Source organism: Canis aureus, chromosome 12 (genome assembly GCF_053574225.1).
Source record: "Canis aureus isolate CA01 chromosome 12, VMU_Caureus_v.1.0, whole genome shotgun sequence".
NCBI classification, from domain to species: Eukaryota; Metazoa; Chordata; class Mammalia; order Carnivora; family Canidae; genus Canis; species Canis aureus.
Window position 1 is genome coordinate 16,585,540 of NC_135622.1, and position 16,142 is coordinate 16,601,681.

Sequence of the window (16,142 nt, forward strand, 5' to 3'; positions counted from 1 at the left end):
CCAAGGACAAGCCTTTGCAAACCTCCCTCTGCAAAACAATGTTTATCTCTCTGGTGTATTTGGAAGACACTGTTAATAGATGGTTGCAGAGAATGATCATCATTTACCACACACATGTGATAGGGTTTACTGTTGAGAAAAGCCACAGAAGTGTAAATTTGAATCAAAACAAAAAAAACCTTTGCCTAAAGAAGCCCCATCAGTCCCAACCAACTTCAAGCAGAAGTGTGTGATTAAACTTGCTTTTGTGTGAGTTATCACTTCCCCAGCTGTATCTCTAGGTTGTCACGGATTCGTCCACCTCTTGCCATTTTAAACAGTAAATAATTGGAACTTCTGCTCATCTCCTTGCGATTCCTTATCTTCCCTGCTGAGACTTGGTTCTTTAACTAGTCTCATCTCCCTTGAGGATATTACTTAAACATCTGTCATAATTCTAGCAGGTTCAGGATTCAACTTGCCTAGTAGTTATTTGTGGTACTTTCATGTAGCAGAGCATGGAGGTACATAGAGACCTATAAGGAACTTGACGCCCAGTGGCAGGCACTCAGGAATGGCTTTTCGGATCCTTCTGAGGGAAACAATTCTGTGGTGGAATGAGCTTCTCTCATCTGGAGTTCTGCCTTGCATGGGTCCTTGCTTCTCTGCCTTGTAGTTTGGTCCTGTGGTGCGTGACTCTAATCTACTTCTTTGGTGACAGGTGGGTAAAAACCCAAACTCTCAATGTGGCCAGCAGTGGTTTGTCTGACATACTCCTTGCTGTAGCCACATCTCAGGCCATTCTTCCCACACACCACTCCAGTCACCCTGGCTGGCACTACTTCTTGTCCCTGTCCTACTGCTTCCAGCCTTAGGGCCTGTCCTTAAAGAGCCCCTGGCTTGGAATGAAGCTCTCTTCCCTCTCTCTTCAGGCACTACCTCCTTCCCAAAACAGCCCCTCTGGGCATCTTTCTGGAAACCTTCAGTATTTTTATTTGCTCTCATGGAGGCCTGGGGTTGTCTTTTAAAATGCTCATCACAGTAGATGATCTATGGCTTATGTGGTTATGTGATTCTTTCATGTCTTTGCCACTGGATTTTAAGTACCTGGAGGAAGGGGATAATCTTTGTTTTGTTCACTGTTGTATCTTCAGGGTAGAGACTTAATATATATTTGTTGAATGAATTTATAAACATGTTTGTTCTGTTCTTCCCACAGACTGCCTGGAACAGCCCTGGTGGAAGTACTGACCATGAGGAGGGGATGCAGCAGTAGAGGGGCTGGGCGGGGGAAGGGTGGGGGTGGCGGTTGGAAGGACACCTGTCCCTTCCTTCTTCCTCAGGTGGAAAGGCCCGTGCTTTAGACTTAGTTGTCATGTGTGGCCAAATGGTGGGGTAGCTGGGTCAGTTCCAAGCAGGCACATGGAAAAGGTATGATGTATGGTGTAACCTCCATCCCCCAAACCTCCAATCACTACCTCCTTCTTTCAATCCCTTGGTTGGAACTACTTCTCTTCACTCCCTGGGATTTCCTTCTCTTTGCATTTCAAATATTCTCCCTTTTCCCTGTAGCTTTTCTGCTCCAGCTGCTTTCAGCTTTTTCCTTCCCTTTCCATATGCTGCCCCCATCTTCCTGCTAGTCTGGCAGTTTCCCAAAGAGAGCATCAAGCTCTAAGGGCACGTGGAAGCAATTTTCCTTCTGATTATAGTGGTTTCTAGTTTTAATATACCCACAAAAGGCAGCATGGCTCAGGGATCTATCCTGAAGGTTCACCACATGGTCCTCTCTTTGGCCCAGCACACAGGCTTGGGGGCCTGGTACCGAGTCTCAGATGAGGCAACTGGTTAGAGCTCTTCATGGCCCAGAGATCACATCTGCGACCACTTTACATAGCAGGTACATCATGGCTTGCCTTTTGCATAGAAGCAAGATTTTTTCATGTGCTAGTTCTCCCTTCAAAGATATATCAGGAATCAGATCACTTCTCACTATTTCCAAAGGCAGCACCATGGTCCAAGCCACTGCCATTTTTGTCCGGAACGATTGCCACAATCTCCTTGCTTCTGCTCTTGAGTCCCTCGTTCAGCACTGCATTCTGCATCATCTTATCGAAATGTGATTCAACCATGCCATTTCTCTGCTAAGATCCTCCAACAGAGGTAAATATAGTCATTTGAAACAATGTGGATGGGTCATGAGGACATTGTGAAATAAATCAGACAGAGACAAAACTGTATGATCTTACTTATATGTGGAATCTAAACAAACTGAACTCACAGAAACAGACTATAGACCAGTGATTGCCAGAGGCGGGGTACTGGGAATAGGGGAAATGAATGAAGGTGACCAAAATATACAAGCTTTCTGTTATAAGATAAATTAGTCCTGGGGATGTTATGTTTAGCATTTTGACTATAGGTGACATAGATAATAATACTGTTTTGTATATGTTTTGCATATGTGAAAGTTGCTAAGAGAGTAGATCTTAAATGTTCTCACCACAAGAAGAAAAATTTGTAACTGTGAGGCAATAGTATTAATTAAACTTACTGTGGTGGTGATCATTTGGCAATATAAGCATAACATACATCAAACCACTTTATGTTGTACATCTTAAACTAATACAATGTTACATGTTAATTGTATCTCAATAAAACTGGGAGAAAAACAGATCCTTCAATGGATTACTCACTCAGAGTGAAGGTGAAGTCCATGCAATTGCTCCCTCTAGCCTTGCCTCTTACTAGTCTCCTATTGTTCATTCTACTCCAGCAACACTGACTTCCTTCTGGACTGTGCCAAAGTGGTCCTGCCTCTGCACTATGCACTTGCTGTGTCCTCTGCCTGGAATGCCAGCTCTTCAGTGTGCACACAGCTTATTCTTACCTCTTCCAGGAGACTCTGCTCAGATGTGATCATTTCAATGTGTGGACCCTGGGTCTTTGCCTTAACCATTTATTCGTCTCCCTTTGTCTTACCTTTCTGAAAATAAACAGGCACATCACTGAGGTTATGGTGAAACACTGGCTGGTTCAGAGATGGCTTTAGAAAATCTGTGTTTGCTTGAGGGCATCTGAGGATTTATAAGAGACCATAGACCCTAGGGCAATGGTTTCCAACTTCAAAACATAAATTGAACCCTTTTATCAAATGAAATCATATGTAGAAGATCTCACTTTGGCAAGTTTTAGAGAAATGAGTTGTATGACCACATGAACACATTGCTAGGAGCAGAGGTTGTTACTGTCTTAGCTGACAGATTAAGAAAAAGAGGTTAAATTCTTAATGTAGGAGTTAGAAGCAGTGAGGGGAGACAGGATATAGGCTTTGTCACTACTACTCCAACCACCCTTTCCCCCAACCACAGTACATAAGAAATACATTTCTGCCTGACTTCAGATGAACTCACCAAATATGGCAGCTCATCCCCACCATCACTTCCATCAAATCTTTACCAGTACCATTCAGCTAATTGCCTCTATTGCATCATTTTATCCATAAGGACAGTGAGGACTCATCATATGCATTTGCTAAAACAAATATATTCTCCACCTCCTTCAGTTCTGCCCAAAGTTCACCTCTCAATGGTACAGCCACTCTACTGCAAAATGGGCCCTTTCTTTCCTTTCCCCTGAACCCCCATTCCACCCATTCCACTCTGCTTTGTTTTTCCCATAGCATTTGTCACCTCTAACGTGTTTTAAAATCCACTTATTTATTGTTATTATTATTATTTTGTTGTTTGCCTCTGCTGGAATGTAATCTTATCATGGATTGAAATGTGAACTCATCTGTCCTCATTCCACTCTCCCTTCAAGTTCCAATCAAGGGCCAACTGTCTTTCCTGGCTCTGGTTTACACCGACTCTGCCTCCTCCTGAGTTCTCACACATTTCAGTGTTAGGTTAGAATAACTTCCTGGAATCTTCCATTTCTTTTGTGCTTGGAGGTGGGAAAATAATTTCCCACTGGGCTTCTACTCCTAACTCTGCCATAACTCAATGGCGACCTTAGGAAATTATCCAGCGACTCTGAACCTCAGTCTCTCCATTTTATAAGAAGGATCTGAATTACATGATATTCCAGTCCTCAGATTTCACCTTGTAAGAGATCATGAACAATTTGATAGGAGGATCCATGAACAACAACAACAATAATGATAACAGTTTTTGTTCACAAATGTCTGCTGTACCCATTTCCAATCCTCTCAATGATCTGATAAAGGAACTACTACTATGCTCACTTTACAGATGAGGAAAGTAATACTCAGAACTTAAAAAAAAAAACAAAACAACCAAACTTGTTGAAGTGATTAATGAGACAGGGTATGGAGTCTTTCTTGAGTCTGTCTAATTTCTAAGCCTCTGTCCATGTCCTACTTCTACATAGTCTTTTGTCATATATTTCTTTTATATTATTTTTATTACATGATTGAAAGACCTGGGCACAATAAATGGTCTGCGGTGAACTCTGTGTTGTATTCCAAAACTCAAGGAGAAGAATCTATTTGCATTTTCTTGCTTGGTTGTGACACATGACTGCTGCAAGGGCTGGGCTGTACCCTCTAGGGATTCCTTGATGCTGGCAGTTGGGCGGAAGGCAGCCACATGGGAAAGAAGTCATTCTTCCACTCATTAATGTGTTCAACTGTGGACAGGTTACATAAGTTCTATAAGCCTCAATTTATAAATTATTTTCACCTATTAAATAAGGACAATAGCATCTACCTCCAAGGATTATTAGAAGAAATTTGAAGAAGGAGAGGAGCGTAGCATCAGTGTATAGTGTTTTAAATTTTTTTTTAAATTGTGGTAAAATATATACAGATGATATTTATCATCTTAACCATTTTTAAGCCCACAGTTCAGTGGTAGTAAATACATTCATTTTGTTATGCAACCACCACCATCATCTACCTCCAGAACTCTTCTGATCTTGCAAAACCAAAACTCTATATGGGGTGTCTGTTCTTGTTCCATTTCAACCTAGGTGCACAACTTAACAGACTTTCCAGTTCTCTCAAAAGAACACACACACACACACACACACACACACACACACACGGAGGTGAAGACCTCCCTGATGATCTTACAAAGTGGCAGAAGAGTGTTTAAATCACACACACTGTAGCAAACCACTACATTCTACATTACCTTTCTCCAAGCCTCACTGGTTCCTGTCTCTTCCTTCCCTCCTCCAATTTCAGAAACTACCCCCCAACCTTTGGTCATGCAGGATGTAATACCACCAGCTTTAATCTCCAAACTCATGTTTCCAGCTCATCATGGTGCCCAGAAAACAAGGCTCCTGCCAGTTTACAGGAGTCACTCTCTGTGGACAGTTGGGGTTATAAATAAAAAAGATTATTATCCTTATACATTACCGTTATTATCTTCATCATCAAAAACTTTTGTTGGTTACTTGGAAGAATGATGCAGAAAGAGAGAGGTGCTAGAAAATGGACCGTTCAATCAATTTAATCAACTCAAAGAGAGTTACAGATCAACAGATCAAGCGAATCCAATGCTGGATAAAGTAGCTCTGGGACTCAGCCTCCTAAGTGCAGAAAAATTGAACCAACTACATCCAGCAACTGAGGCTCCTCTATCACTACACATGGTTGGGTATGGCCTGGAGACCCACAGCCCCACCCAATTCCCATACCTATCCCATCTGTAATAGCTCCTGGGTGGGAGTCAGGAAGTCTTCAAAGACCATTTAGAACTAGCAGGGAGGATCAGAGCCTTCCTCCCTGGGCTGACACATGGGGTTCTCCATTACCTAGTTCTCTATTACCTGGTTACCTCCTCCCTATCTGACTGTCTGCCAGAAACTACCATGTCAGTATGATTACCTCTGTCTGGCAGGTTCCTTCCAAGAATTAAGTGGAAATCAAATTTATCTGGAAGAGGTAACATGAAAGCTATCTGCAGTTGCTGAGGAACAGAGAAATGGAATTAAAGCTATCAAAATAAGAAAATTCCTGATCAGGAGTCTTCAATTAGTCCTTGTCATCTACAGGTCAAGTTATTTTTTTGGGTAGTAAGCAAAATTTGTTTCTAATACCTTAGTAAGCAATAAATCACACCACTGATGGGTTGCATGCAACAGAAGGCAAATGGTATATCTGGACATGGGGTCCTTTAAAGTGCAAAGGAGAGGACAGGAGAAAGGGTGAATGTGTTACAGGTTCATATTTTCAATTTATAAAAACCTGGGAATGTTTAATTCTGACTTTCTTCTTCCTCTCACATTATCTCCATTTCCTCCTGTGTGATTGTCCACAAAGTAGAAAAAGGATTTACCTGAATATTGAAGATTTTCATTTTCCATCTTTGCACAGTATCTATGCAGCATAGATCTCACAGATTTTAGGAGTTAGACATTAGGCAATGGAAGGGACCAGAAGGTTTGTCAGTGACAGTGGTAAGCTTTGCTCTCGTAGCTAGATTTTCTCCGTCATTAAACTTGGAGCAGAATGAATCTGATCTACTCTTAATCCCCCTGTGGAATTCTCAACAAACTCAAGAAGGAGGTGGTTAAGGGCACTGACAAAGGGTTATGGGGCAGCCATTGGAGATGAAAGGCCTCAGTGTCTGGGAAGAATAGACAAGAGTCATGCAGCATTCAGTCTGCCCATCTGTAGCACTTGCAGAATCTGTCTCTGCCTTGCATTTGGTAGGGCGGTAATTCTTTGTGCAGTTATGGCTGCCACGTTTTCTGACAGCAGCATACTATACAGGCTGTTTGAGCAGAGAGCTTACTGAAAAGTGGGGAGTCAGATAACTTCACGGATGAGGTGATATCTGATCTGAGTTTTGAGAGAGGATAGGGTTTGAATAAACAGGGAGGGAGGGAGTTTCATGGGGGAAGAAAACAGGGACTGAGATTTAGGCATTGGAATGAGTGGATCAGTTTTGCAGAAATGGAGGCCCATGAGGTCTGTTGGATAGACTCGCTCTGGTCACACTGGGAGAGGCTTGAATGCTTAGGCAAAAAAGTTGGGCTCCTTCTTAGGGCAGGGCTTCTGAGTCGGAGCAATTGGTGCTCATCCAATATCTGTGTGATCCCCTTCATGTTGACCTCCCTTGTAGTCAGTCACTTGGGGCCCTGTGAGTGAGGTCTGGCAAACAGGAACATGAGCAGAAGTGACATACCACTTCCACTCAGTGCAACTCACCCATCTCCCTCTTCTTTGGTGCCTTTGGAAATGCTCCAGTGATGCAGCTACAAGACAAGAACCCAGGACCCAGAACCCAGGATTGTAGGGAGGACCCAGGACATATGCTGTCTATGAGAAATACTATTTTATGATAAGGTCCTCAAGTTTGGGGTTAATTTGTTAGGGCAGCTACCTTAACAGCTTCTAAGGTTTGGAGTCAAGCAGAATTGGGAGTTAGGGGTGGGTGGAAGCGTATGTATAAGGTTACATCCTCTTTATTTGTGAAGCTTTCTGTCACATGCAATCATAGTACAGTACTCTTCTAGGCTCTGGGGAGAGCAGTTGCTTATAAAATCTGTGAATGCCTCTCATTTTCAGTAGGCACCATCCCTTTCCCTGTGCTGCTCTTTGAACACCTTGGAGCAGCAGGGCTGACATGGAGAGTGAGATGGCTTGAAAGGATGGACATGTGATACTCCAGTTGAAGTTGGGTATTAGGAAGCAAGACCCTTTAGTTCTCTCCAAACATCAGCTAGCCAATGGAGCCTCTTCAGAACTCCTGATGCATCTCAGAATCCAGATTGAAAATACCTTGGTAGCATGAAAGTGCACAGGAATTGGATTTAGAAGATCTCAATTTGACTCCTGGCTCCACCAGTTCCTAACTGAGCAAATATGGGTAAATTTCTTAATCTCTCTGGGTTGTGTTCTTCATGTGAAGTCCCATTCTAGCACATCTCTTTCAAAACTGCTTCTTCCATCAACAACCATCTCTTATCTTACAATATTTCTGTCCTCTCAGTTAGATAATGTGTTCAGGTCTTGTATCCTAAAAAAATTTCCTTACCCTATTGCCTGGTAAGACTGTCTTTTCTTCTCTCCTTTACCACACATACTTCTGAAAGAATAGCCCAAGTTCTCCACTTCTACTCCCACGCTCACTTGGTTTGGGATGAATGGAAGTAGATATTTTCTGACCACAATTAAAGAACACCTGGGGGGCTCAGTGGTTGAGCATCTGACTTTGGCTCAGGTTGTGATCCTGGGATTTGGGGATTGAATCTCCCATCAGGCTCTCCACAGGGAGCCTGCTTCTCCCTCTACCTATGTCTCCGCCTCTCAAGAATAGATAAATAAAATCTTAAAAAAAAAGAGCCAGCTAACTTTTCATGGGTGTGATGAATGTGGGCAAGAAAGGGAGGTGGTATCAGGATCTTTTGTTCTGAGTTAAGTACACAATATCAACAATAAGAAAAGCTTCATTACCAGAGAACTAGATGAAATAACTCAGTAACTTGTCTTTGATCTTTTCACATTTTGGGTTTTCAGCAACACTACTGCTTCACTGATTTTTTTTTTTTTATTGTAGGTGATGAAACTATGTCTGTTATTTGAAGTGTATGAGTATATGAGTATTTGGAGACTTGAAACAAATGTCCCTTCACCTAACAAATAGCACATTCAGTATAGGAGCTAACCTAGATCCTTTAAAATAAATGACAAAACCATGGAACTCAACATGGGGAAAACGCAATGACAATGATAGATCATTACACGAGAGCAAGAGTCAACACTGTGGGAGGCCAAGTCAGTCTCAGGTAACCTTCTTATTCTCAGTTTGGCACGAGCAGGCAACCACTGTCTATGCCCTGGGGGACCACCTGCAATGGAGGCAGCCATTATTTACCCACTAAATCTCACATTCATTCCCCTCAGAATAAATGATGGGCAAGGATCCTTCTGCTCCTAATTGACACTTCCAGACCACTCCCCACTCTGTCCTCCAGCCACAAACCTCTCTTGCTCATTGCTGTCACCCTCCAACTCTAGGTCACCCTTTCCTCATCACTGAGGACTTTGGCTCTGGCTGGAAGTTTTCTCCTCCATCCGGCCTCTGTCTTATCCTAGTGACTTTTTTTTTTTTTCCCCTGAAAAAAGCTAGCTAGCACTCTGGCATCTCAGCTCTCAGACTCCTCATCTGTCTCTTAATTTCAGTTATCTGTTTCCTGGTCATACCTGGACCGTGCACCACTTTTGAGATGTGGCTTTTAAGTATCCCCTCCACACATACCTTGTCCATCCTCCTGGATCACTTGCCAAAGTACCTTCACTGTCACAGTTCTGTCTCAATGGGAACTCAAATCAACTGAGCCTATCACTTTCTTCTATCCATCTCTTCAGGTTTTACTTCCCTCCTTGTCCATCAATATAATCACTCCTTTGTAGCTGCCATCAATTCCCTTACCCTTTCCACTCTGTGTTATATTCACTGGATAACATCTCAGTCCTAGATGAACCCAACCACTCATATTCTTGTTTGTTGCTGCTCCAGAAGCTGAACACTAGGAGAAGTTAGCAGAACCAAATTGACTTGATTTTCAATTCTCAAGTCCCTTTCATTCCATGATTCCATGACCCTACACCCCTGGTTCTTTCCCTTCCTGCTGGTCATTGATTCACCATCCCCTTGCCTGAGTCCTCCTATTCTACTGACTTTCTTTGACTTTTGTCCAGACCTTCTTCTCTGATTATCTCTCCCCAGATGAATCATCTGTCCCAAAGGTTGTAGATTCATCTATGAGCTCATGGCTCACATTTTTATGTCTCTAACTCAGATCTCACTCATGAGCTGGACTCATATGTTCACCAGAATGCATGTCATAAAGTGCCTCATAACCACCTCTTGCTTCAGCTTTCTGGTTCCAGCATTTACTCTCCACCATTGTCAGGGTAAAGTTTAAACTTCTTAGTGGGTCTATGTGATTTCTAGCCTGCTATTTCTTCACTTATTCCCCATCCTGCCCCACCCACTACAACATGCACGCACACACACCACACACACACACCACCACTGTACACCACACACACACACACACTCAAATACACTGAATTTCTCCAGAGAGGTAGGATGATACATAGTAGCTAATAAGTGGGCTCCACAGCTAGAATTCTTTGGTTCAAATTCTAGTTATGCTACTCACTACCTGGCAAATCTTGGATATTTTACCTACCTTATTGAGCTGCTGTGAGGATGAAATGAGAGGAGGCATATAAAGTTCTTGGCAGAGTGCCCAGAACACCATAGATGCTTAATGGATGTTAGCAATTATCATTTTTAAAACTCAATTTCTTAGGCATAACATATGATCTCTCTTTTATAGTATGCTATTGCCTGGACCTGGAATTCTTTCTTCCACTAAACCCTGCATACTCCCATTCCCACTCATTCCCACTGCAAGCCATCTAACTCAAACTCAACCTCAAACTGCAGGACTCAGCCCATTACCTACTTGGTCTGGTGGACATTTCATGATTACAGGTTAAAGACACCCTTCTTTGTGGTGTTCTGGCACTGTAGACTTTTTATCCTGTAATACCTACCATCCACCACTGTATTTACATGAGGTATATATCCTTTACCTCTCTGATTGCCCAGTAGTCTCTAAGAGCATGGAGGGTGGGGAGTGTCTTGGCCACTGCTATATTTCCAGAATAGTACCTGCCATAAAGTAAGTGTTCATAAATATTTGCTAAGTGAATGAATGAAATGATAAACCATACTGAGCAACCGTAGCTCTCCTCTTTTAAGAAGAATAAATAAAAAAAGAACATTTATGGGAAATATGAAGTAATTTTGTGATTCAGAGATGCAACCCCCCCCCCAAGTCACTAAACATCCTTAGAGGCATGAATAAGTATTCCTTGAAATAGACATCTATAAGAAAAAAGAACACTGGTGAGAGAGCTAATTTATATACTCAGAAATAATGAGATGCTGTCTTTAAGAAACAAAAGGAAACTTCCATTAAATGAGTTCCAACATCTCTATCCAGCCAACCATGATGAAAATCATGGTTGCTGAATTAAAAAAAAAGAACAAGTAAATAGCATATTGGACAGGCAGAAAATTAAATTAGGCAGAGGACAACTTGACTATGCTCTGAGAATAACTTAGAAAAAGGAAAACAAGGTAAAGGAAAGGTATGCCATATAATAGGAATAGAGGTGAGATTATAAGTCTTCCCTGCAATGATGGTATAAGATCTATTATATTCGTAATAATAATTAAATAAAACAACTTAAGAGTTAGTGAGCATCTGCATTTATTGGATGAATATTATGTACCAGACACTGTGCTAAAGACTTTACATGCACTATGTCATCTAATCCTCCAATAACTCATGATGTAGGTATTATTATTATTATCTCCAATTTTCAGATGACAGAAATGAGGCTCAGAAGCATGGGTAAGCAATTTTCCCTAAAGTCACATAGCTGGTGAATGGCAGTCTTACTGTGGATTACTTTGGGAGTGAGCTCTTAACCCATGTTGGGTAAATCATCGTCTTAATTCTAGAAATTTATGGAAATAAATGCCAGGCTCTGTTCAGTAACTGAAAGTAAAGACATGAACATATTTTCTGCCATATCGTTATATGTCATAGTCTTTGTTTTTTTTTTTTTTTTATGAGAAAGGAAGAAAGAGAGGGGAACAGCTCCATATATCTTGGACTTAAAAAAAATAAAATAAAAACTTTTCTAAATACCGACTAGGTCAAGGAAAAAAGATCCAATGGTAGATTATTTAAAAAATAAAGAGTATGATACAACTATGTATCAGTGCTACTGGAATGGAGACAAAGTGGATCTATGGGGCAGATAGTTTTACTATTTGAAAAATGAAAATATGTGGACTAAGTATCAGAAATTCAGAAAATGTACATTTATATAAACTTTAAAAAGCAGGAGGAAAATCGAACTCCAATAAAAACATATACAAAAAAAAAAAGCGGGAAGAAGGAAATAAAAATAAAAACAAAAGTTAATAAATGAAAGCAAAATGGATAAACAATCTCTTTTGGTAAGAATTTTGGAATGAAAATAAAGGAAGTAGAAATAAAAATTTTAAGATGGCATATAATTATATATTATTAAATTGAAAGTCACTATGAATAGATTTTTTCCATAAAAATATAGGTTAACTAATTTAAAAGCAAAAATCCTCAAAGTAGCAGTGATGGAATTAATGTACTATAGAATCCTCCCATAAAGAACTCCAGAGCTAGCTGATTTTATGGGTGAGTTCCTTTGCTAATTCCAATGCTGTCTCAGAAAACAAGTATAGTTTTCAAAAGCTATCCCTAACATGGGTACCAAGACCTAAGATTTATCTAAGAGACAGGAATAGAATTACAATGATTTATATTCTTAGGGTACATTAAAAAATACTTTTCTCAACACATGCTGATATAGTTTGATAAAAATCTTCAACAAACTAGGAATAAAAGGGTAGTTCTTAAAATAATAAAATGTATGAATATTGAGAAAGAATCTTCTCAACTAAATTCCCAATTTTAAACTGATAAGAACAGATACTACACTTGATCTTAGCCAAAAGGCCGAGAAGCGATAAATTCCCAATTTTAAACCTAATTGTGAAACCAATAACTCACACCTTATTTAATAGTAAAGTTTTGGAGGCATTCTCAGAAAAATAAGAAAGTTAACAAAGTCCTTGTTATTTAATGCTGTAAAAATTCTGGTCATTACAATACAACACGAAGCAGAAATAAGAGATGTAGCCACTAGAAAGCTGGAGGAAAAAAATTATTTACCCATAATAAGTTTGCACTCTTAGAAAAAAAAATCCGCTTAAACACCATTAGAATCAGTAAAGATGAAAGATGAGCATATAAAAACAAATGACTCTGCTATGCTTCCAGTTGAAAAATATAAAGGGAATCATTACAAAATTTGAATGTAATACTCTAGTTTAAGCCCAATGTAGGTAAGTATTTCTCCTTCTGGAAAACTCATTAAAATTGTCAAAGAAATGGAAAAAACCCATTTCAGCTGTGGAAATTAGTGCAGGGTGTCACCCACTGGACAGGGCAGAGTTTTTCAGGTTGCTGAACACCTGAGACCCGACAGAGGGAGGGTGCAGCCAGATGGAGGAAGAATGACCCACTTGGGAAAACAAGTGTCAGGAAGCTGCCCCAGTGCAGAAGACTGCAAGGTGATGCTAGAAAGGGCTTGAAGGGATGGGTAAGGCTATATCTTGAAACTGCTTTCAGTTCTAGAATGCACAGTAGGCCTCAGGGTAAGAAACTGCCATCTCAGGGGCCAGTGTCCCACTTCCCAAAGGCTTTAACAGTTGGGGACATGAACTCTGAATGACTAGAGAAGGGGGACAGAGCTCTGAGGATCTCCAGGCTGTCCCTTACAATGAAGAGGGAGAAGGGAAGAGGAAAATTATAAGCAAACCTATACTTCTTTCCCTTTCATTTGTCATTGAAAGAGTCAGGAGGGATCCATATAATTCCAAATCCATTTTAATTCCCCACACTGGGCTACATTTTCTAAGGATGATTAAAAAGAGAAAATTATTTGCTATTTGATACAACCAACAATGGGAACTAACCTGGGAGGGAAGAAAATATTTCTTTGTGAAATATCTTGCTTCAGGAACAGTTAGAAACTTGAGGTACCAGTATCTTCTGCTTTTATGAAAGACCTTTTATGAAAACAAGTACATCAGTACTTGTTTCAGTAACTGGAGGAAATTTGAAGAGGATGTTCACTTTTATGAAAAAAGGCAAAAAGCAAAATAGCTTCCAGTGCTTGTTTTGCAGTGAGCTGGTATGCAGCAGCACCCACTCTGAGCAGCAAGAGCAGGTGTACCAATCTGCTTCCCTAGGAGCTACATTCAGCAGCTCAGCATTAAGTCTCCATAGCTTAGAAATTTGTCTGTGAGCATGTGTGCTGTATCTCAATCTATTTTGTGCATCAGTTGGGAAGATGTGTCCTAAGCTATCGGAAAAGTCTAGGAGAAGTTATTTTGGGGTCTGGAGATGCTCAAAAAGTTTCCATGTAAATTAATGGTAATTGCTTCTTTGCTTTATGCCATTTCAGTTTACAAAGGATTTCATAGAAATGCTCTACTTTTGGGTAGCAGGGGAAACCATAATCCCTTATTTTTCAAACAAGATTTCTGAGGCTGTTGCACCTGTGAAAAGGGCAGGAAATACTTCTTTCAAAGGAAAACATGATTATAGAATTACAAATGCAAAATCTGAGGAAGGTGGCCAAGTAGGAGGATCCTAAGCTCATCTCACTGATACAATTAGATACCACTCACATTAGTGTAAATAAACCAGAAAATTACAAGAAGACTGGCAGGACATACTCTCGATGGCTAACTGCAGAGAAGAGGCCATATCAAAGAGGGTGGGGAGGGCAGAGATGTGGTTGGGAGCCAAATGACCTGCAGGACTGTCTGCAGGAGGGAGGAAGGCTATAGGCATGAAGAGGGGAGAGGAGCAGACTCCCATACCAGGCACCCCGGCACAGGAGACCCACACTGGGAAGACAAATTCCCATAACATTTGATGTTGAAACCAGAGGGGCTGATTGATTTTGTGAATTCTTACAATCAGCAAGGCTCAACACCTGGAACTTTAAAAATCACTGGGCTTGGCTCTGAAAGAGCCAAGAAGGTGATAGGAAACTGAATCCTCACCCTTAGAGACAGCACAACAAAGAGCCCTATGGAGATACAAGCATAGGAGCAGCAGTTTGAAAAACACGTGGGATATATGGGAGAGAGATTTGTTTATTAACTTCAGAGTGTGTGCATTGGGAGACGTCTCTAAGAACAAAGAACCTAGTGGGCACCATTTCCCTCCCCTGCTCCTTACCCCAGAATAGGTACACGGACACCTGCAGGAACCAGCACAGTGTCAACACTCTCTACCTAGCTTGCTAATAATGTACCCTGCTCCCTCCAATATGCCCTTGGCCAGAGCCCATCCAATATGGTGCCGCAAGCCTGGTAGTGTGCAAGCAGTCCTGACAGGGGCTAGCAAACTCCAAAGTGACTCCTGACCCAGGGAGAGGGGGAGATGACCATACACACCCAGTCCAACTGTAGCCTTAGTAGTGGGCTGGGCTAGATGTCTGGTACAACTGCATGCCCCCCCCCCCCCCAACAAAAGCTTCTCAGGGTACAACACAGGAAAAGCATGCTGCAGGTCAGTGCTACTCCACCTCTGGCAAATGCCTGGTCTGACTCAAAGCCCAAGGTGACCTCAGACTGGCCTACCAACAACATAGGGACCAAACTCTGCCCACAATAGACAAAGAGAGCCATTGCAGATGACTGGACTGAAGGCAAAAGCAGCTCAGCTGCAATGGTGGGGCACATGAAACCCACATGGGAGACAGGGTCTCCTGAAGGGCCTGAAGGGCCAGGTTCTAGTGAACAGGGACATTGCACTGCAGAGCACTCCTGGTCCTCTTCTTCATAAAGAAGGTCTTTTCTCTCAAGAGCAGAAGATGTAGCTGGCCTCCCTAACACATAGAAACAGACACAGAGAGACAAAATAAGCAGGGGAGGAGGGGCAAGATGGCGGAAGAGTAGGGTCCCCAAGTCACCTGTCCCCACCAAATTACCTAGAAAACCTTCAAATCATCCTGAAAATCTATGAATTCGGCCTGAGATTTAAAGAGAGAACAGCTGGAATGCTACAGTGAGAAGAGTTCCCGCTTCTATCAAGGTAGGAAGACGGGGGAAAAGAAATAAAGAAACAAAAGGCCTCCAAGGGGGAGGGGCCCCGCGAGGAGCTGGGCTGAGGCCGGGGCGAGTGTCCCCAGGACAGGAGAGCCCCGTCCCGGAGACGCAGGAGCTGCACCGACCTTCCCGGGCGGAAAGGGGCTCGCGGGGAGTTGGAGCAGGACCCAGGAGGGCAGGGATGCCCTCGGGCTCCCGGGGACACTAACTGACACCTGCGCCCCGGGACAGTGCGCCGAGCTCCCTAAGGGCTGCAGCGCGCACCGCGGGACCCGGAGCAGCTCGGGGGGGCTCGGGCTGCGGCTCCGCGGAGGGGGCTGCGGGGCGGGAGCGCGATTCCAACAGCGCAGGCCCCAGAGCACAGGGCGCCGGGACACAGCCCAGGATCCGGCCTCCCCCGGGACAGGCAGAGGCCGGGAGGGCCCAGGACAG

General features: G+C 42.3%; 1 protein-coding gene and 1 pseudogene across 1 annotated transcript in view; both read right to left on the minus strand.

Annotated features, from left to right (window-relative positions):
• TACR1 (tachykinin receptor 1) overlaps positions 1-16,142 on the minus strand; it is a 144,246-nt gene that overhangs the window by 35,721 nt on the left and 92,383 nt on the right. The window lies entirely within an intron of this gene.
• LOC144281444 (U2 spliceosomal RNA) lies at positions 12,426-12,552 on the minus strand (annotated as a pseudogene).